The sequence below is a fragment of the Canis lupus genome, chromosome 27, assembly GCF_011100685.1.
Source record: "Canis lupus familiaris isolate Mischka breed German Shepherd chromosome 27, alternate assembly UU_Cfam_GSD_1.0, whole genome shotgun sequence".
NCBI lineage: Eukaryota > Metazoa > Chordata > Mammalia > Carnivora > Canidae > Canis > Canis lupus.
Window position 1 is genome coordinate 37,806,068 of NC_049248.1, and position 26,383 is coordinate 37,832,450.

A 26,383-nucleotide genomic window follows, 5' to 3' on the forward strand; every position below is an offset into this window, starting at 1 on the left:
TGAAGTTGGTATAGCAGAGGCAGCATCAATCCTTGGCCAATACAGGGTCAACAGGCTAGAACTGATGAACACCCAAGTACATACAGAGAGCTGGGAGCCCACGTGAAACACCCCTGGAGACTCCCTGAAAGAAATTAGAAGGAACCTGAGAAGAGCATTCTGCATTCATGCAGGTGGAGACTATGAATCAGGAGACACCAGGTTAAACTATGACACCATTTGCACCAGTGAGGCCAGAGGAACATTGGTTACAAATGTAATCCCAGCTTTCCTGGGACTATGATGCTTGTGGGATGCTTGTCTGCAAAGTAGAAATCATTGGGACCTATGGTGAGTGAAAAAAAAGATTGAGATCTTCTCTTCTAGGCAATGGACAGCCTCTGTGGGTTTTCAGATAGGGAGGTGAGGAAATGAAACAAGAAGATTTTGAATTTTTACAATATTCTAAAATCATTACAATGAGCAAAGGTTTGTTTTTCAATGACTGTCCTATTAAGAAAGTTGTAAATATTGTAAGGGAAATGTGTTTTCAATTGAAAGGAGACCGTGTAAATCAAGTTTGAAGCTGGTGGATTTAGTTAAGTGGAATGTAGGCGAAACAAAATCTCAATAAATCAAGAAATCCAACCTTAATGTAAGCAGTTCATTAATTAAAACTCACAGCCAAGTATAAGATTTACACAATTCTATAGTGACAATACTGAAATAGCATCTGCTTCGAAGCATCTGCTTACCAAAAAACTGCTCTTCTTACTGAACAATAGGATAAATCATGATCCCCCTATAATCCTTTTAGGATTGGGAGTGTTTCCCATGACATTTTCAAATGACCTAGGCACGCTCATTTTACTCCAGTAACAAAATCCACAGCTGTAATTTGCTCAGTTTACAACTTTGAAGTAGCAATCATTCGAGTCTCAAATTGTAGATGTTTGGGAAGGAAGATTAAAGCGGAAGGGGGCTGAGGAAGCTGAGGGGCAGGAGAGGGTTTCTGCAAAGTGAGAGTGCCCAGGGGTGAAATAACTTGAGGGCAAAGAGTCATCAATACTAAAACTAGAAAGGAAATGAAGAAAATGCCTGATGAAGAAGCCAGTGTGTTTATGGTGGCATTGCATTATATATGCATTTAACTTGCTAAAGGCCAACCACATGCAATCAAGAAAACCAGGAAGATAAGGGAAAAGAGAGAGAAGCCATAACTTAAACAGAGAGGACTCATTCTGCAAGCTATCCCCACTCAATGAACCGCCTTCCATAGTAAGATAGAGAAGGGCGATGTGAATCTTTTAAGTCTCTTTCACTATGTGTGCCTCTTACTGCAAGGAGCATGAATTGAGGGTTTAAAGATAGATCTGTATTTTTTTAAACAACATGGTTCTTTAAAAAAAAAAAAAAAAAAAAAACATGGTTCTCAAGCTCAAGCTAACTCTTTCATCAGGTGCCCAGTGAGATGAGGGTCAGAAATGGAATGATAGGACACAGGGAAATTATGTCAGTGGATTCACTAAAAAATGTATGTTAGTCTCTGCAGCTATGGCTCAGGAAAATAAGCAGGACCAGTAGGAATGACCTGGGTTAAGGAATATAAGGATTAGACCTTCCACAACTCTGGATGTTGTTAGAAAATTTATAAAGAGCTGTTGCCTTGGCATTTGGTAGTGGGCCCGAAGTTGCTGTGGGTCAGCAAGACTATCATTGAGAAGGAAAGCTGGTTGGGAAGTGAGGAAGGATTGGGACAAATTGGAACCCCCAAGGGCAAACTAGAACCCAAAGAATAAAAAGGCACCCACAGCTGTCTTTTACCACCTCCAGACTTGATGGGGCCTGCGACCTGTAGAGGAGCAGGTGCCTTTCAGCACAGAGCCACACATGCAGTTGGTCCAGGATGTACAGAAGCTAGAGAAGGAGATCTGCAGAAGCTGAAGGAGCCACAGGGCCAGCTGCAGCCCCACAGCCAACAAGGTAAGGTTGTACAAGAGGTGACATGAAAGAGCTCCTACAGCAACAAGTGTCTTAGTGTCACCCTTACATGTGCAGAGCTGCCCCTCCCCTTCTGCCGTCCAAATCAGACACAGACTTTTCTGGTAACCAGCCCTAATCCACAACATCCTCCTGTTTGAAAAGTTATTATTAAATACAAACTTTTCCCCATATGTGTTATTTAAAAAAAAAAAATTGAAAAGCCCTTATTGGATCATTCCCTGCAAAATGATTCTATTTAATTTAAGCCCGGGTAGTACTAAGTCTATACACTTCCCCTTTTGTTCTGCTCACAAACGTATGTATTGGTAAAGTTTTCCATATTCAAACTTTTGAGACTTGACACTTCTCCTGGAAAACAATTCCTTGATGAGGAAAGGTCTGTATTCCCTGTAAGCCATGGTTTATACAAATCTATGTTCCATTCTAGTAATTTCTCAGAGGACCCAAGAGTTTACTGATAGCTGAATTCTGATAGCTTGAATGACCATTGACTAATAACTACTGTTATCTGCTATGTCATGATATGGTGAGCTCATCGAGGTCAAGGGCCATGTCTCATTCCTATTTGTATTCAAAGCACCTGGCACATACTAAGCACTCAATAAATATTTATCAAGACTAGATGGATTTTCCTGTGACTTTAATGTTTGGCTTCATTTTTTTTTTTTAAGATTTTATTTATTTATTCATGAGAGACACAGGGAGAGAGAGAGGCAAACTCCGTGCAGGGAGCCTGATGTGGGATTCGATCCCGGGTCTCCAGGATCAGGCCCTGGGCTAAAGGTGGTGCTAAACCGCTGAGCCACCTGGGCTGCCCAAATATTTGGCTTTAAAAGCCTGACTTTGGATGAGAGATTCAGATCCAGAACTGCAAAATCTGGGTGAGGACAGAAAACAGGAATCAGGTGAGTGGACAAAGAGAGCCATTCTCCATCTATTTGCCCCTATTTGTTTCCATCAGAAACTGTTCACTGATTATAAGCTGCATACCAAGCATTGTATCAGGCAATGGAAATGCATATAAAGACAGGGGCTCACCCTCAGGCATTTCACAGTCTCACCTGGCCTCAAGACATGTGGGCAAATAACTTACTATAGCATAAGTGCTTTTATAGAGATGTGTAGGGATCCCTGGGTGGCGCAGCGGTTTGGCGCCTGCCTTTGGCCCAGGGCGCGATCCTGGAGACCCGGGATCGAATCCCACGTCGGGCTCCCAGTACATGGGGCCCGCTCCTCCCTCTGTCTGTGCCTCTGCCTCTCTCTCTCTCTCTGTGTGACTATCATAAATAAATAAAAAATTTAAAAAAAAATATAGAGACGTGTATACAGAGCAAAAAGTGAACAAATATATTCTCTAATTAGAATCCCAAACTACCCAAAAGAGATGGCTGGAGTTCCAAGCTTGAGATGTATATAAATGGTAAGGTTCCAGTTTTTTGCTATCTAAATTCAAATGCCCATTCTGAAGAGGAGGGATGGATGGGAAGTTTACTGGGCTCCACTCCAACTAGTCCAACTCCCTTACAGTCCAGGTCCACCCACAGTTTAAGGAAATCATTGCTTATTAACATACCTGAGCCTGTAGAACCAGAAAAGTCACTTAGATAGGTTTTCCAAACTGGACTCAGAAGGCATCCATTTACTCCAGTAAAATATTTCTCAGACACATAGAGTATTTTATAAGTACACTGCATATTTAAGAAAAATCGTTGCGTTCAAGTCTATAATATTATTCACTTATTTGACTAATCCCTGCAGAGTACCTGTGAGGGCCCAATTGTTCCTGATTGGTTACTAGGCAGGAACCAAGGACCATTAATTGCTAATATTAAGGTGAACGTTAAGGAGCTTGAGTCAGAGGACAAATAATTTCAAAACAATATAATGATACCTAAGCAGATAATTACGGCACCATACATATCAGGAGCAGCAGAGTGTTGTTGGGACGTGGTGGAGGAGTCTTTAACTTGGCTGGAGGGGAGTTTGGGAAACTTTCAAAAAGGAGATATTTCCACCAATCTTGAAGACTGACCAGGAGTCCACCAGATTCATAAAAGCAAAAGTCTCCCACAAATAGGAAAATTGAACCAAGTATATTTTAGGCAACACGTTTAATGACTTCCTAATTATCTTTAGGTACTGACTGACCCTAAAAGTAGCCGTCGTAGCAAATTCTCCAGCGCTGCTCTGAAGCTTCTTTGGAATGCTGTGTGTCTCCAAGAGATGTGGGAACAAGTGAGACATCCAAAAGCATATACTGAATCACTGTGTTAACTGACTAAAGATATAAAATGCAAAACTATTGCTAAAAGCACAAGCGCAGGTCAAGTCTGACCTACCTTAAAACACCAGTCCTATTTCACTAGTAGTAAAAGATCAGCTTCCCCAAGATTGTGCTTTGAATCCATCAAATCAACAAATATTTACATGATGGCCACTCTATGCAAATCACTTTGCTAGTCTTGGTAAGTGTGGAGCTTCATAAGAGGAAGGAAACTTTAAGGACCAATAAAAAGGATGGTTCAGTTGCCAATTATGTTTCCCACCTAACACAACTCGTTCATTTATTCTCCTATATATCTTGCTCCTGACTTTGTGCTCTGTATGGCTTTCTTATCAAGAAAAATCCACTGGACTTGAGTCAAAGAGTGAATGGACTTCATTTGACATAATTATGTTTTATAGTTTTTATCTAACCTCCAGTTTTAAAATTTCAGAAGCTCAGTAAGTACAATCCAGGGAGCATTAGCTCCTCGGGTACTCATTACTGTTATCTGCCATTTTGTCTTCATTAAAATCTTCATTAACCTTTAATATCCAAAATATATAAAGAACTTATACAACTCAACATCAACGAAATACAAATAATGCTATTAAAAATGGGCAGAGGACTGGAATAGACATTCTCCCAAAGACACACAGATGGGCAACAGACACATGAAAAGATGGCCAACATCACTAGTCATCTGGGAAATGCAAATCAAAGCCACAATGAGAGATCATCTTACACCTCTCAGAATGACTAGACTCAAAAAGACAAGAAATAGCTAAGTGTTGGTGAGGATGTGGAGAAAAAGGAATTCTTGTGCACTGTTGGTGGGAATGTAAATTGATACAGCCACTGTGGAAAACAGTATGGACATTCGTCAAAAAAATCAAAAATAGAAAAAGCATATGATCCAATAAATTCCACTACTAGGTATTTACCCAAAGAAAATCAAAACACTAATAAAAACATCTATGCACCCCTATGTTTGTGGCAATATTATTTACAATAGCCAAGATAAGGAAACAACCCAAATGTCTATCAATAGATGGTACACACACACACACACCCACACACACACACACACAGAAATTTTAGCTATAAAAAAAAGATGAGATCTTGCCATTTGCAGCAACATGGATGGACCTAGAGGGTAGGGTGTTACCCTAAGTGAAGTAAGTCAGGTAAAGACAAATACCATATGATTTCACTCATATGAAATCTAAAAAAGGAACTAAAAGGCAGAATCAGACCTATAATAAATACAGAGAACTGATGGTTGCAAGAGGGGATGGGAATCAGGATGGGCAAAATGGCTGAAGGGGAGTGGGAGATAAAGCTTCCCTTTATGGAACACAATAGCGTTGTAGGGTGACAGATGGGAGCTGCACTTGTGGTGAGCTGGGCATGATGTATAGACTGGTTGAATCACTGTTATACACCTGACAGTAATGTAACATTGTGTGTCAATTATACTCAAATCTTAAAAATGTAAAAAAAAAAAAAAAAAAAAAAAAATTCCTTGTCTCCGTCAGCATATTGATTATAAATTGCTATCAATTGTCTATTAAATAGAAGAAATCTTGTTTATAACCTATTAAACAACTGGGGGATGGGCACTGAGGAGGGCCCTTGATGGGATGAGCACTGGGTGTTATACTGTATGTTGGCAAATGGAATTTAAATTAAAAAAAATGTAAATATATATATGAAAAAAAACCTTATTAAACAACTAAGTGATTTTGCCCTCTTTTATCCTGTTGGGTCTTGAGAGCTACTTTCTAATGATCTCACAACAGTCTGTTAGCTTCTTGCTAAAGGTTAGTAAAAGTAACTTTTGTAAAAGTAAAACTTTCCAAAAAGGTAACACTGATCAAACTCTGCAGGATAGTTAACGCCCAGTTATTCAGATCTAGGCACAGATCTAGGAACACCAAGACATGTAATTGAGGGAGTAGCTAAATTAGTGCTTAAAAGATCTGCTCAAAGTTCCAAGTGAGACAACTACATAAGGAAATTATAAATGCTATTATTTGCATAACATGGAAAGTTGAATAGCACAATAGAGACTATCAATTTTTGTAACTTTTCTCTTAACAAAGGAGATGTAGTTCAACTATTTGACCTTGTGGTCAGAGATCTCATTACCACAGGGGAAAGCACTAGAAGTCTTAGGGATGTATTCCAGAATATTCTTTCCCTGTGGCAGAGTACTTCCTCTTACTCTGCGCTTTAGGCAGAGTGAGAGAAAACACCTGGGCCCTCTGGGCCTTTTTTTAAAGGGTACTTTTGACTGTCTTAGGAAAATCACATCAATTGTGACAATACTAAAAATTAAGAGCTAATATTCTTGTATCACCATACAATTAAGGTGCCAAAGAGCTTCAGTAATTTGCAAAAGACCCATTGCTAGAACATGTCAGAGCCAAAACTCAAAGACTAGTCTGACTCTCAGAAGCCCAAGTTGCCAACACTTCTCCAAACCATAAGGGGAGGAGGGGACATGTCACAGCCCGATGTTGCCCATCTCCTAGCAATGCCTCCACTTGCTAAGTGCCTGAGGTCTCGGTCTCAGAGAGGCCAGGGTTCTCTCCGTGTTCCCTGCAAGAGACCTGGATCTGTCACAGCGCTGCTTTCTCTTCCTGGCAGGCGGGGCCAAGCACTGAGGTCTTGGAGGTTCCAATAAATACAATCCTCCTTTCCCAAATTCAGGTTTGGAACCGATGTAGACGATAGACTCAGGAATCCATCAAGACTGGAATGTCAGTTTTACTACTGCTAGGACTGCATTAGAGGACAGGATTGAGTAATCAAACAGGCTCACTTAAGCTCTTTGTCGCAACCGCAACCGGGACCCAAGCTTGAGGGAAGGTTTGGGAGTAAGGGCAGATGCGCTTATTCGGGGAATTGCAGGCCTGCACTGCTCCAGGGCAAACAGGAGGAAGAAACCAAATCTGTAGCTCACAGCCTTTTACTAGATTAGTTCTACCCACTGGGGAAGCGTAGACCTAAGGCTGTTGTCCAACAATCGGGTGGTTGGCCCATTCTATGCAAGGAGAGATGAGCAAGAGCCCCAGGGGGGTTGCTCTAGTGCAATAGTCTCCAGGAGAAACAGGAGACAGGAAGGAAATGAGTTCCCAACTAGCAGGAACTTCTTTACACCCCTGCCAGTGGCTCGGTGGTTTTTGTGAAAAAAGATATTTTCACAGGATTTTCTTAAACCAAATATTGATATACTTGCAAAGGAAAAAAACAATCAATGGAAGGATTTCTTATTGTTCCAAATGGTAAGCGCTATCGCACTCCAGCAGACATAGTGATACGTTAAGAAAGAGAAAATCTCCACCTACAAAGAACTTCTCGTTCATTGGTAGTGGCAAGTGAGGGAGTGTGAGGTCACAAGAAAACACGCATAATCCGTGTGGTTTTGCCAAACTCAGGTGCCCCTGAGATCCAAGTTTCTGCTTGGCCCCCTGCCCCTGGAAGCCTGCTCTGGGCTGGCGCCATCAACAGGCCTGTTCTGCCTTGGCTGCTAGTTGGGTTGGCCTAGGAGAGCACTGCCAGATGCTGGAGGGTAGGCAGACAGTACAGTTAGGATATTTATTCCTCTTCTCACCCCCCCACCCCCGCTGGGCTTGTGGGTTGGGCACATCCCTCCACTGAAGGCCACACTCCCCTCAGTGGTGTCTCCAAATTGCAAGGACTGCTTCCACGCGGTGCCCTTCAGCCCCAGTGGAGGAAGCAGCACTCTGGGGTACCATACCCTATTTGTTTCCCTAGCCCCTGACGCCCCTTGGGAATTACTCCCTTTATTAAACATTGTCCAAATCATCCCATTTAGGTGTGTGATCTCTTTCCTGCCCAGGAACTTGACAGATAGATGCATATATATATAATGATGAAAGTAGCTCTTTGCAGTTTCCAATCCTTTTTTTTTTTTTTAACCTTTTGAATCTGAACATGCCTGGATTCCTGCAGTGGCCCCTAAATGATCATTCCCCTCCACCAGTGCCCTTGCTCAGCCCGCTCTCTACACAGCACCCAGAGGTCTTTTTTTAAAACGCTAACAGAATCAAGACACTCCCTGCTTTAAAACCTTTTCATTGACTTCACATGGCACTCAGAATAAAATCCAACTACCCTACAGCGTGCTGGGATCTGAGCCCCCCCCCCCCCCCCCGCCTAAGCACGGACCATCCCCTCTAGTCTCCTCTCTGCCCCACTCACGTCCTCCATGGGCAAGCTCCCGCCTGCCGGGGTCTTTCTGAATGCTGGAGGCCTAGCCCCGTCCCCTTTCCACTTAGCTATGCCTGCTGATTGCAAACATCACGTCCTCACGTCATCGCCTACTCCCCACCATTCCCACCATGTTGTCTTCTCCCCATGCACCTCACCCCCAACTAGATCAGACCTACTTGTCATAGATGCTCCCAGAGCTCCCTATGATTTTTCTTCTAGGCCTGTGTGCATTTTTAAATTTTATGTATCTGTGTTTTCTTTTTTTTCCTAGATGTCTCACCATCTTTCTGACCATCAGCTCCATGGGAAAGTAGACGGCAAAGTCTGAAATTATTTTGATCACCATTTACTACCCCATGTTTCATAAAGCCCAACACAAAACACTCAATAGATGTTTGTTGAATGAATGAGCTCATTTAAGGGCATATCAGCCTTGGTGGACAGAAGGCAGAGTAAGAGGGAAATCACAGGACTGTATGTTGGAAGGCCTGGCATGTAGGTATTGGCACAGGGCCTGACTACTCGAGCACGAGGACCCAGTCAACCCCTCAAAGCCCCCACAACGGCAAACTTAAAGTCGTGATACTCACTTCACAGGGCCCTTGTTCTGTGAGAGCATGGTCCAGGCACGAGAGCCTATAAACTGTAATGTGGAATGCACTCCCCGTTCCCCAAAGAGGAGCTGTTCCTCCCGTGAGTACAGAGGGCCACTCGCCACTAACCTTGTACCTACCCAGGAGGGGGGGCAAGCAGTTCAAGGGAAGCAGTGCTTCCCGGGCAAGGGGAGGCAGGGGTGTGAAACCAGGTGAATCTAGTCCAGAAAGATTCTGTGGAGAATGCTATGCACACAGGTTTGGATAAAAGGGATGGGGATTGTTTTCTGAGAAAAAGGGAGTTACTATTTGTGAGGAGAGAGGCAAGCACTTTAGCCTGCCCAGATCTACTAAGTCCAAGAGAACGTTTCCTCTCTCCAAATAAACATGTGTCAGGGCTACACATGCTGGGTGTTTCCCTCAATGAATTCAACTCCACATAGGGAGAAAGGATAGGATTTTTTAAAAGAAAAATAGGATGGGGCAATGTTTTGGGATTTCTAATGTGGTTCCTCTCATTACCGTCTCATTTCGTTTCTTGGTGGCCCCCTCCCCCATTTTTTTCTCACATTCGGTGAACCATTTTTTATTTCCTCAGAAATGAGAAGATTCAACTAAAAGCCAAGGCTTTGGGTTTCAGAGGCTTTTTTTGAATTGTATAAACCTGAGCCTTGGGTAAACTCAGAGCATAAGATAAAAGATGTGGGGGGATGCATAAGGATCTCACAGTAAGTGTGGGGGTGAAGTGGGGTCTGGAGGCACCCACAGGGAGAGGGACCATAGTGAGGCCAACAGGTCTATTCCTAAGAGGTCCTGAACCTCGGACCCAGCCACGCTCTGCCTTCTGCAACTTGTCTGAGCCCAGATATTTGGGGCAGGGGTAGGGAGGCACAGGGTAATGACCCCAACTCCAGATAGGCTCTGAGATTTCTTGCGCCTCTTCCCCAGGTGAAGCCCAGAATTTCCCCCCATGCCAGCCTGATAGGTCTGCCCAGGTGGCTAAGCAGGAGTGCTCTAGCATGGTTCTTCGGTGCTCCAGAGCAGGGCAGATGCAGAGATGGCCCGGGGAGCTGCCGCTGTGACCTGCTTGACCCCACTACGAGGCTGGATGGGAGCAGGGAGGTCAGCCTGGATGCCCAAGGGGATGCCCAACAGTGTTGACACGAAGTAACCCTCACCGGCCACCACAGCAATACCCAAAGGCCACTCAAGAAAAGGGGCAGAGTTTCCAAGATTAAACTTTAGTTATTTCTATACACCTGTGTAGACTTTCAGCCTACCCTACCCACCTTAGTATTAGTAACAGAATATTCGTGAAGCATTAAATGAACTGAAGTGCGGATTGGGGAAGCGTGGGGCCCCAGTCCCCTCATACACACACACACACTCTTCCAGGGGCACTTTTCTTTACATCATATTGATTTCACCTCCTCATTTAAACAAACTCACACAATAGGGACTTTCCTGCACCTCTTCCCCAGCACCACCTCATCTTTCAGCATCCTTGAATTGCTTAGCCTTAAATTATGGAGGTTTATTCTGATGTCCCTCAGAGCCTCCACAGGTAGTCTTTCATGTCAAATATTTTTTTCATGGTAATAAGAAAACAACTCTAGATGTGTTTAACACAGCAGCCAAGGTGTACCCAAGGGGTGTAATTAGCACTTACCATGGTAGGAAGAAAAGGCAAGATATAATGCTGCACTGCTTTCCTGAAAGAACACTGTAAGGTATGGGGGGGGGGGGGCTGTTTCAAAATGGTCTTTCTTCCTAAGGTACTCGGAAATGATATTTACTGTGGTTCTGTTAATTATGGAATAAAACAGGGGGTTACTTAGCACATGCCAGGTACCCACTCACTCTCTGAGGGAGTAAAAGAGGCTGCCCGTGGATTGCTAGCATCGTTTACAGGAACCAGTACCGCTGAGGATTTCAAGACTCCTAGTCAGGTGCAGGGTAATGATGACAACTGATACTATTAACAGCACTTAACTTTTTTTTCTTTTTTATAAATAAACGTGGGGGTGTGTGGAGAGGTATTACAGACTTCTGGGCTTTGTTTCCATTTCACCCACTCCTTCTGCAGGAGTGCTTGAACACTGGCTCTTCGCCTTTGTAATAAAGGATTCCAAGCTCTCTCTGTTGTTTTGTTTTGTCTTGTTTCCCTTCTTCAAATTATGTTTTTCAAAGCTCCATGACTCATATGCAGGGTGTTTCTAATTTTGCCGGATTGGTGGCACCTTTCTGTCAGTGCACCCTATTCTTAGATTTAAGTCCTCGTTCCCTCACAATATGTTGTTTTAAAATTTAATTTTTTATGAGATGAAAGAATGGTCTTGTGGACTGGGAGGTTTAAAAAAGCTACCGGATTGGTCATGGGTCATCTTGAATTCAAAAGCTCCGATTTTTAACCTCACACACATTTTAATAATTTTATTAAAGTCCGAGGCACTGGAGAACGTGGAGTGAATTTCAGGACCAAAATGATTTTGATTGAAATTACTTATTAATTTGTTGCAGCTGAATAAAGGATAGGGCCTTTTCTTTGCATCTTAAGGAATATAGTGAAAGCATTAAAGAGGATGGATTAGGACTTAATGCTCTAAATATTAAAAGACATGCCATTTGGGCTTAAATCACTTCAAAGTTGGAGATGGTCCTACTTACAGAAGCCAGATTTGTGCCTTGGTTTTTAAGAGGTCTCGAATATTGAAGGTGGAACCAGAGGGCCACACTGATAGAAGATCAAAAGGAAAAAAAAAAAAAAGAAAGAAAGAAAGAACTATGCTGGAACCACCTTCAGTGAGAAGATGAAGGCTTAGAAAACCCTACAGATGACGATACCACAACATCACAGGGCAAAGAACACAATCAGTTCTGAGCTGGCTGCTTTCGGAATAAACCAACCACGAACTCCAGCACTTAGACAAGCAGTGTGATGGTCTGAACAAAAGCAACAGCAAAAGTAAACGGCACAGTGTTGGGGAGAAAGAAAGGAAACAGTTAACAGGTGTTAACACACCAAACCCGGCCCAGCGCATGAATACACAGGTGTCACTTCCTGATCCTTTTAGGAACATCCTGTGAATATTTTTGATCGTTATTTCAAATTCTTACTGCCACATACTTGACCTTAAAAATTAAGTTAAACTGGAAATAATATTGTCCAGCCTTCACTCTCTAGAGTAGTGACCTAAATCATACTAGAGGTTAATAGGGAAGAAAAAAAAATGACATTTGGAAATCATCCAAGAAATTTCCTGGAAATTACCAAAATATTAAAGTTACTATTTTTCCATGGAGTCTGTGATTAATTTTCCCCTACGTTTTAAAACCTCTGAAATTGGAACGTGTCTAACAATCAACAGCACCTTACAATTATAACTGTCAGCATTGTTTTTGTTAGTAGTAATGCATCTTAAAATTGGTGGTATCTTACGTTCCACAAACTATGAAGTTTTGGTCATGATTATTCTTATAGGTAAAATAAGAATAAAAAACCTCTCCTAAAAAAAAAAAACAAAAAACAAAAAACAAAAAACAAAAAACACCTCTCCTAAAAAACAAAAACAAAACAAAACAAAACAACCTCTCCTAACTTTCTCAGCATTGATAGTATTCACCCTAAGTTATCTGGAGCTGCTTGGTTTTCTGGAGGTGCACTGCCAATTATCATAGCCATTAGCCATGTGTAGTTGTTTACATTTAAATCGATTAAAATAAAAACTAGTTCCTTAGTGATACCAACCAAATTTCAAGCACTCAGTAGCCACCTATGGTCTGTGGCTACTATTGGACAGTTTGGATTTGTAGGACATCTTCATTACCCCAGAAACTTCTATTGGACAATGCCAGTCTTGAGTGCTGACTTTATCTCATAAATACTTCAGTTTTGAGCAACAGTGCAGAAAGGCCACAGAAATTTTAGTAACTATCTCAGGGGAGCATCTTACTATTTCATTTAGAGGTTGGGTTTACTTTATAAAATGAAACTGTAACATTTCATATTTTTTTCCATATCTGTATAGATGTCAAAATTATGTTCATTTGTGGTAGTTATGTTGGTAAGGCTTGACTGCACACTGATCAGTGCAGTAGGGTTATCTAGCTACTATGTTTATAGAATCTTATTAAGGATGAGCATCCAGACATTTTTATGAAGGTATAAATGGAAGAAGAGGGAAGATATTGTGAATAGGCCCCCAAACTTTACTTTAAAAAAAATGAAAATCTTTGACAGTTTTAAGGACATTGATTCCTTTAGTATCTTTAATATCTTTTCAAATAAAGTTCCTGAAAAAAAAAAAGTTAAAAAAATTCTGAATTAAAAAGTTATTTCTAGCATGGCCTTTGAAATCAAGCAGACCTAGGTTTGAGTCTTGAATTTCAAACTTGTTTGTGTGGCCACGGCCAAGTTGCTTGACCTCTCTCTGACTCAGTATTTCAGGCATGAGATAAGGGATGATTGTTGTAACTACTTCCTCCCAGAGCTAAAGAAAACAAGGTATTATCCACAACGCATATGGTAGCCATTCAATAAATGCTAGCTTTCCTGATCAGTCTGTTAGAATTTTAGGGACTATGTTGTGGACAAGTTGCAGCACGATGGTGAGTGATATGTGCAAAAGTATAATTGCTCATAAAGTGGTGGTGGGGGGGGGGAAGATGAGAACTTGCTCAGTCAACCAGGTGAGACAGGGCAGTCACCCAAGGAAATGACACTTGATTGCATCTTGAAGGATGGCCAGGAGTTCACTGTACTGAAGGCAGCTGAGGTTGGGATTTTATGCCAGAGAAACATCAATGTATGATAGTCCAGAAGCTTGAGAGAACTCTTGGCACCAGGAGAAAAGGATTTGATTTGGGAATAGGGTAAAGAATAGGAATTATCAGGATCTGAGGCTATGAAAGTTTGTCAAAGCCAAACCAAAGGGCCTGAGTGCCACACTAAAGATTTTATCAAGACTTGAGGTAGGGAACCTCTACAAATGGCTGGGTAAGAGGGAGACTCTGACAGAGGAAGGGAGGAGGAGTGGTCTATACTCACTGGTGCAACAGGCCCCCTCCCATTTGTTCTTGAACTCCATCTATTACACCACAGAAGCTGCTCTTGTAGGGTCACTGGTGACCTCCGTGTTGCTATGCCCCATGATCAAGATCAATCCTCACCTTACTTGGCCTAACAGCGTCATCTGACACACTCACTCTTTCTCCTCCTTAAAAGGCTTTCTTCACCTGGCTTCCAGGAGATCCCATCGTGTGGTTTTTCTCCTACTTCACTGGCTTCTCTCCTAAGTCTCCTCTGCTGGTCTCTCCTCATTGCCCCAGCACTTAACACTGGGGCCCCAGGGCTCAGCCTATGGACCTCTGGACTTTCTTGTGACTCCTCAGATGAGCTCATTTAGTCTTATGGCTTTGCACACACACAGTATGCTTTGTCAGATTTTAAATCTCCAGTGCAGCTCTCTGGTCTGAAGTCCACGTGTGTCCATCCAGCAGCCTGTTCACATTCTTCACTGGGATGTCCAAAGCATCACTCACTCAGTTAAGTTCAAAACAGAATTCTTGATCTGCCATCATAAAGCACTCTTCCTACAGGCTTGCTCATTTGACTTGATGGCAGCCCCATCTTTCCACCTGCTCAGATCAAAAACTTTGGAGTTATCCCTGACTCCTCCTCCTCTCTCTCACACACCCCACATTCAATCTGTCAGCCTCCCTTGTTGACTGTGCCTTCAGAATAAGTCCAGAATACTTCCACTTCTCACCATCTCAACTGCTACTATCCTGCCTGAGCAACCACCATTTCTTTCAAAAGCCTCCCTACTGGTCTCTCTGCTCCTACCCTAATGTCCCCCCACACCCCCCACACACACACACACCCTCTTCCACTTTACTCTAAAATCACATAAATCAGATTAGCTCACTCCATTCAAAATTTTCCAATGATCTTCCATCTCCACGCACACAAAATTGCCTATTGTCCGAACACAGTATGCCCAACCACTTCCTTCTCTCACCTCATCTCCTTCTCCACCCTTTGCTCACTCCACTTCTGCCACACTAATCTCCTTTCCATTTCTTGAACAAGACAAGCATGCTCCCACCTCAGCACCTTCTGCACTTGCTGTTCTCACTGCCCAGCATGTTCATCGTCCTCTGCCCGCACCAACCCAGTATCTGCATGGCTTACTTCCTGACCTCCTCTGGGTCAAATGTTTAGTCAAACATCATTTTCTTAGTGAAGTCTTTCCTGACTTCCCTATTTAAAATTGAACACTGCCTCCCAACACATCCTTATCCCTTTACCTACTTAACTTTTTCCTGTAGATCTAATAATTATCAAAATACATCATTTATTTGGTTTATTATCCTTCTTGCTAGAATGTAAACTCCACAAGGACAGGGATTTTTGTCTGCCTTTAAAAAAAAAAAAAAGATTTTGTTTTTTTCATGAGAGACAGAGAGAGAGGCAGAGACATAGGCAGAGCAAGAAGCAGGCTCCCTGCGGGGAGCCCCTATGCAGGACTCAATCCCAGGACCCCAGGATCACGACCTGAGCCAAAGGCAGACGCTCAATCACGGAGCCACGGTATCCCTGTCTGCTTTTGTTAATTGCTAAATCCCCCAGAGTTTAGTCCAGTACCTCGCCCATAAGTGCTCAGTGAATATTTGTTGGCAAATTGATGCACGTGTGCTGGATTGTGTGGGCTGAGGGAGATGGAGGAGGTAAGAAGTTGTGTATTCCATAACATTTAGTAGCATCTTCCATATGCCAGGTACCGTGCTAGATGCTAAAGACCCAGATGACTTCGGCAGACAGGTGTATAGTGATGCCAGCAACCAAGAGAGTGAATCCACAGGACAAACAGCAGTGCGAGGGCCACTTGTTGAATCTGGGGGCTTATGGAACATCCAGGTGTAGATTCCAATCATAAGCTGGAACAGATTCCAAAATCCACATCTCCCCACCATGCAGAAGCCAGACTAAGAGGCAAGGTCACAGGGCCTCCTTGGAGCTCTAAGCTACAATGTGCACCTGCGTAGTAGCACCATCTTCTGTGCTGTCTTCAACTACAAAGATGAAAGTAAACATTCATAATATTTGCCTCACAGCATTAATTGACCTCGTATGTGGAAAGTCCTTAGCTTCCCAGATGGAAAGTGTTGCAGAACTACAGTTAATCTTGCTGACTCAGAGGGAAGCCTGATGCCCCAAATCACCAGTGCCCTAAATTATGATGACACTTAGCAGGGGCATCTGGATCTCTGTCCTATGTTCCTCTCCAAGAGTTGACCCAGCTCCTCCCGAACCTCCCAGTGAGATCTAAATGCCTTCAGGAAGGGAATCAAGTGTAATTAATAGAGAGTAAAAATTTGCTATAACTATATACCTCAGGAGGAAAAAAAAAGCATCACTTCAAATAGTTTAGTCAAGAGAGAAATTTCTTTGTACCAAAAAAAAAAAAAAATTGGATGATTTCCAGTAATGCAAGACTTCAAACAGGGAGTGCGAGGGAGGGCAAGAAAGCCTGTTTTCTCTCACTCCAGAGGGCATTGTGGCTGAGGAGGTGAAGAGTTTGCACAGAGGGGTAAGGATAGCTTGTCAACAGATGGCTTACCTATTCTCAGAAAGAATTATCTGCAAAAGCAAATAGAAAAAAAAGCAACTGTGTTGGATCATCCTTACCCAAAAAAAAAAAAAAAAAAAAAGAATAATTTTGAGGATAGGTTTTTCCAAAACTTGAAGGCTATTTGCAGCAGGAAAGCTTATTTTGGAGGAGGAGGGGTTCATTGAGGGCAGGTGGGGGGGCGGGAGGAGAGAAGGGTGTCTAAATTCTGGAACCTTTTATTAAAGCTTGTTTTTCTTGTCTGAATCTTTTGGTTCCTGTGTCTATGACAGTATTCATAACTCAGCCCCAGTGTGCCAACAAACCCCATATGTTTCGGTTCGCTCCTTATCTTTTAAGCCAAGATAAGGTTGAAATGAGTGTATTGCGAGAGATTTGTGATAGAATACACACACAAACACACAGTGGCAGAGGGGGGCGCTGCGTCTTACTCATATTTGTTTTCTTCAACACAAGATGCACACAAAGAAGGCACTCAATAAAAGTTTCTTAATTAAATGTGCATGGCCTCAAAACAAAACAGAAGAAAGTCCCCAGTGGAGAAGGTCTTCATTTACAGATGGAGGGGAAGGAGCTGGGAGTCAGATAATAGGAATGAGCAGAAAAGCCATCTCTAGCTATCTTCAGAAAGCAAGCATTGTCTGCTCTCCTCTCTCCGCTTCTCATCTAGTAGACTTTTAATCAATATATAAATGTGAGTGGCTACCATCTGCCAGGCACTGCTTTCGGGGCTGGGGACATAACAATGAATAGGACAAAGTCCTGACATGGAAGGGACAGCCTAGTGTGGAACACAGAGATTAATAGTAATAATATCCAACGTCAGGTCCTTTTACAAGCAGATTTCATTTACTCCAATCCTCAGATGTTCACGTGCCTGCGAGTCATCTAGGAATTTTGTGAAAATACAGATACTGATTCAGTCTAGGATAGGGCCTGAGATGCCCTATCTAATGCCCTGAGATGCCATTTCTAAAGCTCCCAGGGGAGCATATGCCAATGGTTCTAGAACCACACTTTGAGTGCTTAGAATTTAAATATCCCACCAACCTGATGTGGAAAGAAGGAACTGTCATGATCTCCATTTAAGAGGAGGAAACTTGGGGCTGCACGGGGGGCTCAGTTGGTTAAACACCTGCCTTTCGCTCGGGTCATGATCTCTGGGTCCCGGGATGGAGCCCCGCAATGGGCTCCCTGCTCAGTGGGGAGCATGCTTCTCCCTCTGCCTCTCTTCTTGCTCATCTACCCTTTCACGTGTGTGCTCTCTCTCTCTCTCTCTCTCTCTCTGTCTCTCACACACACACACACACAAAAATACATAAAATCTTTGGGGCACCTGGGTGGCTCAGTGGTTGAACTCAGATTGTGATCCCAGGGTCCTGGAACCAAGTCCTGCATCAGGCTCCCCCCAGGGACCCTGCTTCTCCCTCTGCCTGTGTCTCTGCTTCTCTCCCTTGTCTCTCATGAATAGATAAAATCTTTTAAAATAATAATAAATAAAATCTTCTTAAAAAAAAAAAAAAGGAGGAAACTCAGCTTGGTGAGATTACATCAGCCATCAGTGGTCAAACAGCCAGTCAATGTCAGAAACCAGTGCAAATCCGATTCTATTAGCCACTCCTCAAACTGCCTCTCCTACAACAACAGGGAGAATGAATGCGCTGTGGGATCAGGAAAGCTACTCATTGCACAAGGGGAAAAAGAGCAAGAGAATCAGAGAAGCCTTTCCAAGGAGGAGATAGAACCAATACAGGGACTTACCAGTGTCTCGTGGAGTCCGGCACAATGTTTCTTAACCTGTTTTCAGTATTTTTCAGCTCTGACCATTGTCTGCCCTGCCCCACCCCATCCCCAAAACCTTTGTAGCCTTTTTCTTCCTAATCCCTGCCTGCCTTAAAATCTTAACACCCACCATTTGCTTCAACGCGGATGGAACTGGAGGGTATTATGCAGAGTGAAATAAATCATCAGAGAAGGACAATCATCATACGGTTTTATTCACACGTGGAATCTAGGAAATAGTGAAAGGGATTATAAAGGAAAGGAAGGGAACTGAGTGGGGAAAAATTAAAGAGGGAGACAAACCATGAGAGACTTCTAACTCTGGGAAACAAAGGGTTGCAGAAGGGGAGGTGGGGGGTGGGTGGATAGGGTAACTGGGTGACCAGCATTAAGGAGGGCACTGATGGGATGCCACTGGGTGGTGGCAAATTGAATTTAAATTTTAAAAAATTAAAAATAAAAAAACTTTTAATGGCATAGATATATTGTGTTTCTGTTTATGTAATGCAGCTTTTTTGGAGGGCCACAGGTCACTGCAATACCTGAGCTTTTTTTCCCCACACATTCCCCAAAACCAACTTTTGTCCTCTTGGGGGACATAGTGCCCACACTGAGAACGACCGACCTAACAACACTCACCTGGTGAGACATTCCATTGTTTCCACAAAGTCACAAAATCTCAGCATTGAAAACAGCTTAGAGCCACTTAACCCTTCTGCAAAATCCTTAACAAGTGATGACCTATCCTGTGCTTGGACACTCACGGTGATGGGGAACTTACTACCTTACTACCCCCATATTTGGAGGGCTGTTTATTAGAAGAAATCTTTCTTATTTTGAGCCTGTATCTGGCATGTCAAAATTTCTTCACCAGTTTGAGTTCTACTCTCTGTTGCTAAAAAGAATATGCAGAGCTAGGTGCAATGGCAGGTAGACATACACATAGAATATTTGATTTCTGTTCCAAGGGACCAGACAGTAATTGTGTGTGTTTGTGTTCTGGAAATTCTCTTGTGATCCACCTATTTCAAGCCTTATGCTTATTGACTTTATATCTCTAATAATACAGTCTAAAGTTTCTCTAGCTTCTGGAAGAAGCCGTATCACACTTTAATTCATCTTACTGTCAACTAAAATTTCTCAGCATTGGTGTTGTTTTTAGAGGTGCTGGAAGTGGTGCAATAGAAAAAGCAATAGAACAGGGGTGAGAAGATGAGGGTATAATCAGAAGTAGAGGGCCACATTTTAACTTAAAATAACACATGTAATCAATTATAGAACTAAAAATAATGTAACTAGAAAACACAGGGGAAGAGGGAAAGAGGAGGCGATAGTAAAAGTGAGCTAAGCCCTTATTCTGCATAGTGGGGAGTCAACAGGATTGTCTAAGTGATAAATTAAGGAGACAAACAGGATATTCTGAGTTATGAGATGGTTATGAAAGCTTAAAATCAGAAGCAGAGGAGTGGGATAGAGTATGGGTGAGAGATTCTTGGTTTTCCTCATAATTTCTGCTAAATCATCTGGCACTTTGCCAAATACATATAAACATTAATTAAAATTGAAAACAAAAGAATGATGGAATAAGAAAACAATCAGAGTGGTCCTCGGTCACGAACTACTAGTCTAACTTGAATAAATCACCTAGTATTGAATTTAAATTTCTTATCTGTAAAATAGGCTAAGCCAGTGGTTTTCCAATGTTTTTAAAATAAAGTATTACACGGAATCCCAACACATTGTGAAAAAAAGTCCTGAAGGAGCTCCTCTGATTGAGGGAGGGGGAGGGTACCAGGAGTTAAGTCTACTAGTTCTCCCCATTACCTCTTTCTTCCCCCTCCTCACCTATACCACAGGCAGCCCCAAGACACCTCATCAGACAATTGCAAGAATTGAGAAGACTATTAGACCGCATGGCTGTTTTTCAAATTAAGGTCCTAGAGCATTAATTTAGTGGTTTTTGGAACCAGTATGACACTAGAACAGGACAGAAAAATTAGAATGCGATCCATTGTGTTGTTTTGCACATTTCTATGGTATATATATATATGTGTGTGTGTATATATATACATGCCCTACCTTCCTGGCTGGCTGGAAGATTCTAGGACCATTTGTCCTATTGAGGACCTCGATAGCAGGGCAGGAAGATGTTTGTTGTCGGGAGTCCTATTTAAAACACGGGTGGGGGCGGGCTCCACGTGAACAGTACTAGCCAAGCCCAGACCCCTACTCTTTGGCCAGGCCTTCCGTGTAGAGCCACGGTAGTAACTGTGTGGAAGAGGCTGCCCCACTAATGCAGAAGGGGGTGGGGAGGACGGTCTGCACAATACACATTCTGGTTATTTTTGTAATGAGACTGTTGGGTAAAAAGGGCACCAGCTTTAAAGAAAAAAAATGGAGAATGAAGACAGACATTGTATTTCTTGCTACCAGTCACCATCAAAATGTTTACAGTGTTTCTCCCAATTCAAACGTTCTCTGATTCTGTGACTGCCCTAAACCACCCACCCTCTCGTTGGACACAAAATAGTAATAAGCAGCACAGACTGTAGGCTGTACCTTAAAGCCTTCGCATTCCCACTAGGCATGGAGAAGACAGGTCTGCAGCTCTAATCCCCCCTCAGGAAGCAGAACAAGAAACCCCACTATTTAAAAATCCCTCCAGGTGACTCTAATACTTCCTCCTCCTTCCCCTTCTCTCCCCACTCCCCCACCCAGCCCCCAAGTCCCCATCCACTGAGCCAAGAGTAGAAATGAGCTGTTAATGCAAACAGTAAAATGCATTTGGGGGAAACCTAAAGAACCAAGCCTCAGCTGTTGATGAAGATAACCAGTGGTTATTCTTAATTAGTGAATTTTTATGCTAAACTGATAAGGAATTTCCCAGATAGATTCATTTTTATGAATGCCAAAATAAATACAGTGTTCTATATGTTTGATCACAAAGCTCAGGAAGGCACTATGGCCTCATAAATAAGAGAAAACTAGAATAAATACACTCAAGGGAGGGGGTCACTTGGGTCAAGCTCCCCTGGGGCTTCATGAACCCCTTGAAAGCACACAAAATTTTGTTTGCATGTACATGTGTACATTTTTTTTTCCTAGGGTAAGAGCTCTTGTCACTCTCATCAGCGTTTTGGAGTAATAGAGAATCCAAGAAAGGTTTTAAAAACCCACTGGGCTATCGGATCATGTTCGTTATGGGTACAAGAGAAACCACTGTCTCCAGGTGAAACAAATTTTGACTTTACCGTAATCAATAGAAGCCCTTTTTTACCTCTTTGGAAAGGCCTTGAAAAACCCGCACATCTGCCTTCACTGAAGGTGCACCAATTCAGAGCAGCCTTAGATGACATACAGCCAGCCCAGGGATGCTCGGCCTCAGTTACACCTGCTAACCCTGGCAGCGAGCCCCTGCACCCGCACCTATGAGAACACCCTCCACAGATCATCCCAAACCCGATAGGGGGCAGCAGGGCACAGTGAGAAAACAACACAGCCACCTTTATGATTTAAGATTATTTGCTGAGTATTTCACAAGATAAGACTATCTAAAGTTTACACGAGGTGCTCCCTTCCCCCTGTTAAGAAAGTATAGATAGTATGACGATTTTATTTTTCATACCTTGTGATAACGCGGAGACAAAAATACCTCCACTGTGTAAAACTGAAATGTTAGGGGTTTGGTTTTGTTTTGTTTTTCTACTAAAAACTTCAGTGCATCTAGAAATACTCCTTTCCAGAGTGTGGTCAGAGCTTTTTTTCCAGCTCAAAGCATCAGGAAAAAATACCAGAAAAGAAGTTCAATACATTACCTCCTGCGGCCAGAAAAGTAGGAGCCTTTCCACGAACACAGAATTCAAAGGAAGGAGGCTATAAATAATTATTAGATACAGAGTGCCTCAACTGTCTGCAGCATGTTCTGTTTTGTTTTCATTTTTGTTTTTTAAGCATCTACTACAGACCTGCACCTAATACAGGATGGAGAATAATGCAGATATGAATCCCGGCACCACAGCACCCTAGCTCACTCAACCTCTGCGAGATTCACTTTTTATCATCTGTAAAATAAAGTGATAGTATCCGTTGCCTTGTGTGGATTCTGTGAGAATTCTAAAAATCAAAAGACAGAAAGCTCTCGCAAGCGCAGCTGCTCAGGGTGTGTTGGTTCCTTGTCCTCCCCTTACAACCATCTTACTCCTCACAGAAGCCTTTTAAAGATTTTATTTATTTGTGTTTTTATTAGACAGAGTGAGGGAAAGGGGGGTGGAGGGGCAGAGGGAGAGAGAATCCCAAGCAGACTCCCTGCTGAGAATGGTGCCCTACTCTGGGCTCCATCTCATGACCCTGAGATCATGACCTAGGTCAAAATCAAGAGTCCCACACTTAACTGACTGAGCCACCCAGTTACCCCTCACATCAGCCTTTAAAATCCTGCTTCCAGGAATGACAAAGTCTCAGTCTTCCAGAAACATGCCAGAAGGAGACCCAAATCCCCTCTGAGATAGATACTTTTCCCTAATACTGTGCAGTGTTCCAGGAACCCATAGGTAATTATTTCAAACCCACCTCCATGTTTGCTGCAAAACAGGCAAGCTGGAGGACTCAGGTATGGCCCATAGACCACATCCAAAGGCAGGATGGTACTGGGAACAAGCCAGGTTTACACAAGAGGTTGGTTCAGACTGACAAAGCTTGAGGTCTGAAGGCCTTGGTGTAGCCAAATAGTTGGCCCAGCAGCCATAATGATGGTGTCTCCACTATTGCATGATGTGTAAAGACTGGGAATCCAGCAGGCTAGATCAACAAGCACCTGCCATGTGTGAGGTATGTCCAAGAGCACCCTCTGATCAGGGTTCAAGGCTAGCTCCAGAGATGGCTTGGGTCTGCCCTGGGGCCCTGGGGGCACTGGATCTTAAGTAGAAGCCTAGTTCTCTAAACCTTGGGCTGGGTGGAGAAGAAGTCAGGCCAAAGTCCGACGGGATGCATCAGAGCACTTTAGTGTTTATAGAGTAAAACACAGGCAGGCAGTATGTTCCTCAGAGCCTCTGAAGGCACAGTGGCCAAACCCAATGGTCATCGCTGGAGGGTCCCACACATCTGGATTCTGCACAAAAAGAGAATATTCATATTCGCCTCTGAATATGAGAGAGAGGAAGGAAGGGCAAGCCCCAGATCTCCTTATGCTTGCAGAGTGGGGAGGGCAGAGACTACTAGCTAGCTAGCTAGCAACTGAAGGGAAAGGGAATGGCAAGAGTGAGGCAGGGCTACAGAGCAGAGGGAGCAGCCTCTCCTCCAGAGCTCATTTTCTCCAAGTGATTTTTCTGCAATTCTTTGATTTAAAGGCATTTATGGCCATGATAGCTGTTGAGACTACACTAGAAGACACTAGAACAGGGACACCTGGGTGGCTCAGTGGTTGAGAGTCTGCCTTTGGCTTAGGTCATGTTCCCAGGGTCCTGGGATCAAGTCCCCCATGGGGAGCCTGCCTCTCTCCCTGCCTATGTCTCTGCCTATCTCTTTGTGTCTCTCATGAGTAAATAAATAAAATCTTTATAGAAGATATCAGAACAAAGAGTACAAAACATGCATCAAAACATCGGTCAACAGAGACTCTAGGCTCATTCCTCCATTACCCAGTGAAGTGGCCCCCTCTCCAGACACCCTACCCAGCCTTTGCCTCGGGCCCTACTCTTGGGATCTGACTACATCTCCAGTTGACGTTTTGGCTAAATCCTGATAGATGGAGCCACCAAGTACTGACAGTCTGTTCTTGCTTTCCAAAACGGCATCAGCAATTCCATTCCTGGTGCATATCCTTGAATTGTTGAATGTCGGGAGGACAGCCACCTCTGGAATAATCAATAGGAAACCAAGAAGATCAAATTAGCTCATTCAGGGTTTGAACCTATTTTCCTCAGTTAGACTTTCTACTAACATTTAGTCACTTCCAAATGTATTAGTTATGGATCACCAGAGAAGAGGAGAGAGAAAGAGAGAGAACCTTATTATAAGGAACTGGCTCACATAATTATGGAGGCTGAGAAGTCCCAAGCTCTGCAGTCAGCAAACTGAAGACCTAGAAGAGCTGCTGGTGGTGTTCAAATCTAATTCTAAAGGCCTGAAAGCCAGAAGAGCTGTAAGTTCTAGTCCAAGGGCAGAAGACTAATGGTTCAGCTCAACAGTCGGACAGCTGAAGGCCCCTCTTATTCAGCCTTTCTGTTCTAATCACATCTTCAGTTGATTGGATGAGAACAGCCCACATGAGGGAGAGCAATCTATTTTACTGAATCTGTCAATTCAAATATTAATCTCACCCAGAAACACCCTCACAGACACATCCAGTATAATGTTTGATCAAATGTCTGGGTACTCTTTGGCCCAATCAAGTTGACACATAAAATTAACCACCAAAAAGGACTTGAATTTCACCTTTTATTTCTTCTGCCATCATCTGATGGGGACATCTATGATTAAGAGAAGGGAAAAGTGATATTAGGGAGAAGGACAAACTACAGGTTAGATCATCCTCTCCAGAAACTGAGAATATTCCCCATCTGTCCATGTATAAATATAGAGTCCCTTCTTTGCAGGAGAAAAAGAAAATAATTAGACCACGGGCTTGAGATGACTACGTTTCATGTATTACTTTAGGGTTTTTATTTTTTCCCATTCAAAAATGTTATAGAGAACAAATCCCATAAACAGAAAACAAATCCCATCAACTGAACCCTGGCTGGCTCAGTTGGTAGAGCATGTGACTCTTGATCTCGGGATTGTGAGTTCAAGCCCCATGTTGGGTATAGAGATTACTTTAAAAAATAATAAAATGTTTTTAAAAATCCTATACTTATCCCAAACTTAACACCAGCTACTCCTGGCATTCTTTTTCTCTGCTGTACTTGGCCAGGGTAGAGGCCCACAGTTTACGAAGGGTTCTGCTACTTTTTCCTTACCCTTGTTTGGGTATATGGTGAGAGGCAGGCCACAGCCATAGGTCTGGGTGTGAGAGGCCAGGCTCTGAATCCCAACTCTACCACTGTGCAACCTCTCACCAGTTGTCCTGCTGCTCCAAGCCTTAGTTATCCTACTTGTAAAAATCAGGAGGAGATGTATTTTCTCCTTCACAAGATGGCTATGAGTTTCAAATGAACTAATGCATGCTGAAAGCATTTTGTATATGGGAAATAATTATACAAATATTGGCCTCCATATTGGTCATTTTAGTTGTGACCTTGGCTTCTGTCATCCTTTTTTTAAAAATTTTTTTTTAATTCATTTATGATAGTCACAGAGAGAGAGAGAGGCAGAGACACAGGCAGAGGGAGAAGCAGGCTCCATGCACCGGGAGCCCGACGTGGGATTCGATCCCGGGTCTCCAGGATCGCGCCCTGGGCCAAAGGCAGGCGCCAAACCGCTGCGCCACCCAGGGATCCCGGCTTCTGTCATCCTGATAGCATCATGGGTGGTGTGTGAGTTTCCTGCTGCTATAGTAACAGATTACTACAAACTTAGTGGTTTAGAACAATACAAATTTACCTTATAATTCTGGAGATCAAAAGTCCAACATGGTTCTCAAGGGGCTAACATCAAGATGTTGGCAGGCGAGTTCCTTCTGGAGGCTCTAGGTAAGAATCTGTCTCCTTGGCTTGCTCAGTTTCTACAGGTCACCCATATTCTTTGGCTTGTGACTCTATTTCTCCAACTTGAAACCAGTCATTTCAGCCCCAGTCCTTCTCACCCTTCCACTTCTTTTGTTCTCTCTTTTGCCTCCCTCTACCACTTACCAGGACCCTGGTGATTCCATTGTGCCCACCAGGAAAATCATCGGGATAAGATCTCCCCATTGGAAGGTCAGCTGATGGCAAAACTTGAGAGTCCATCTGCAT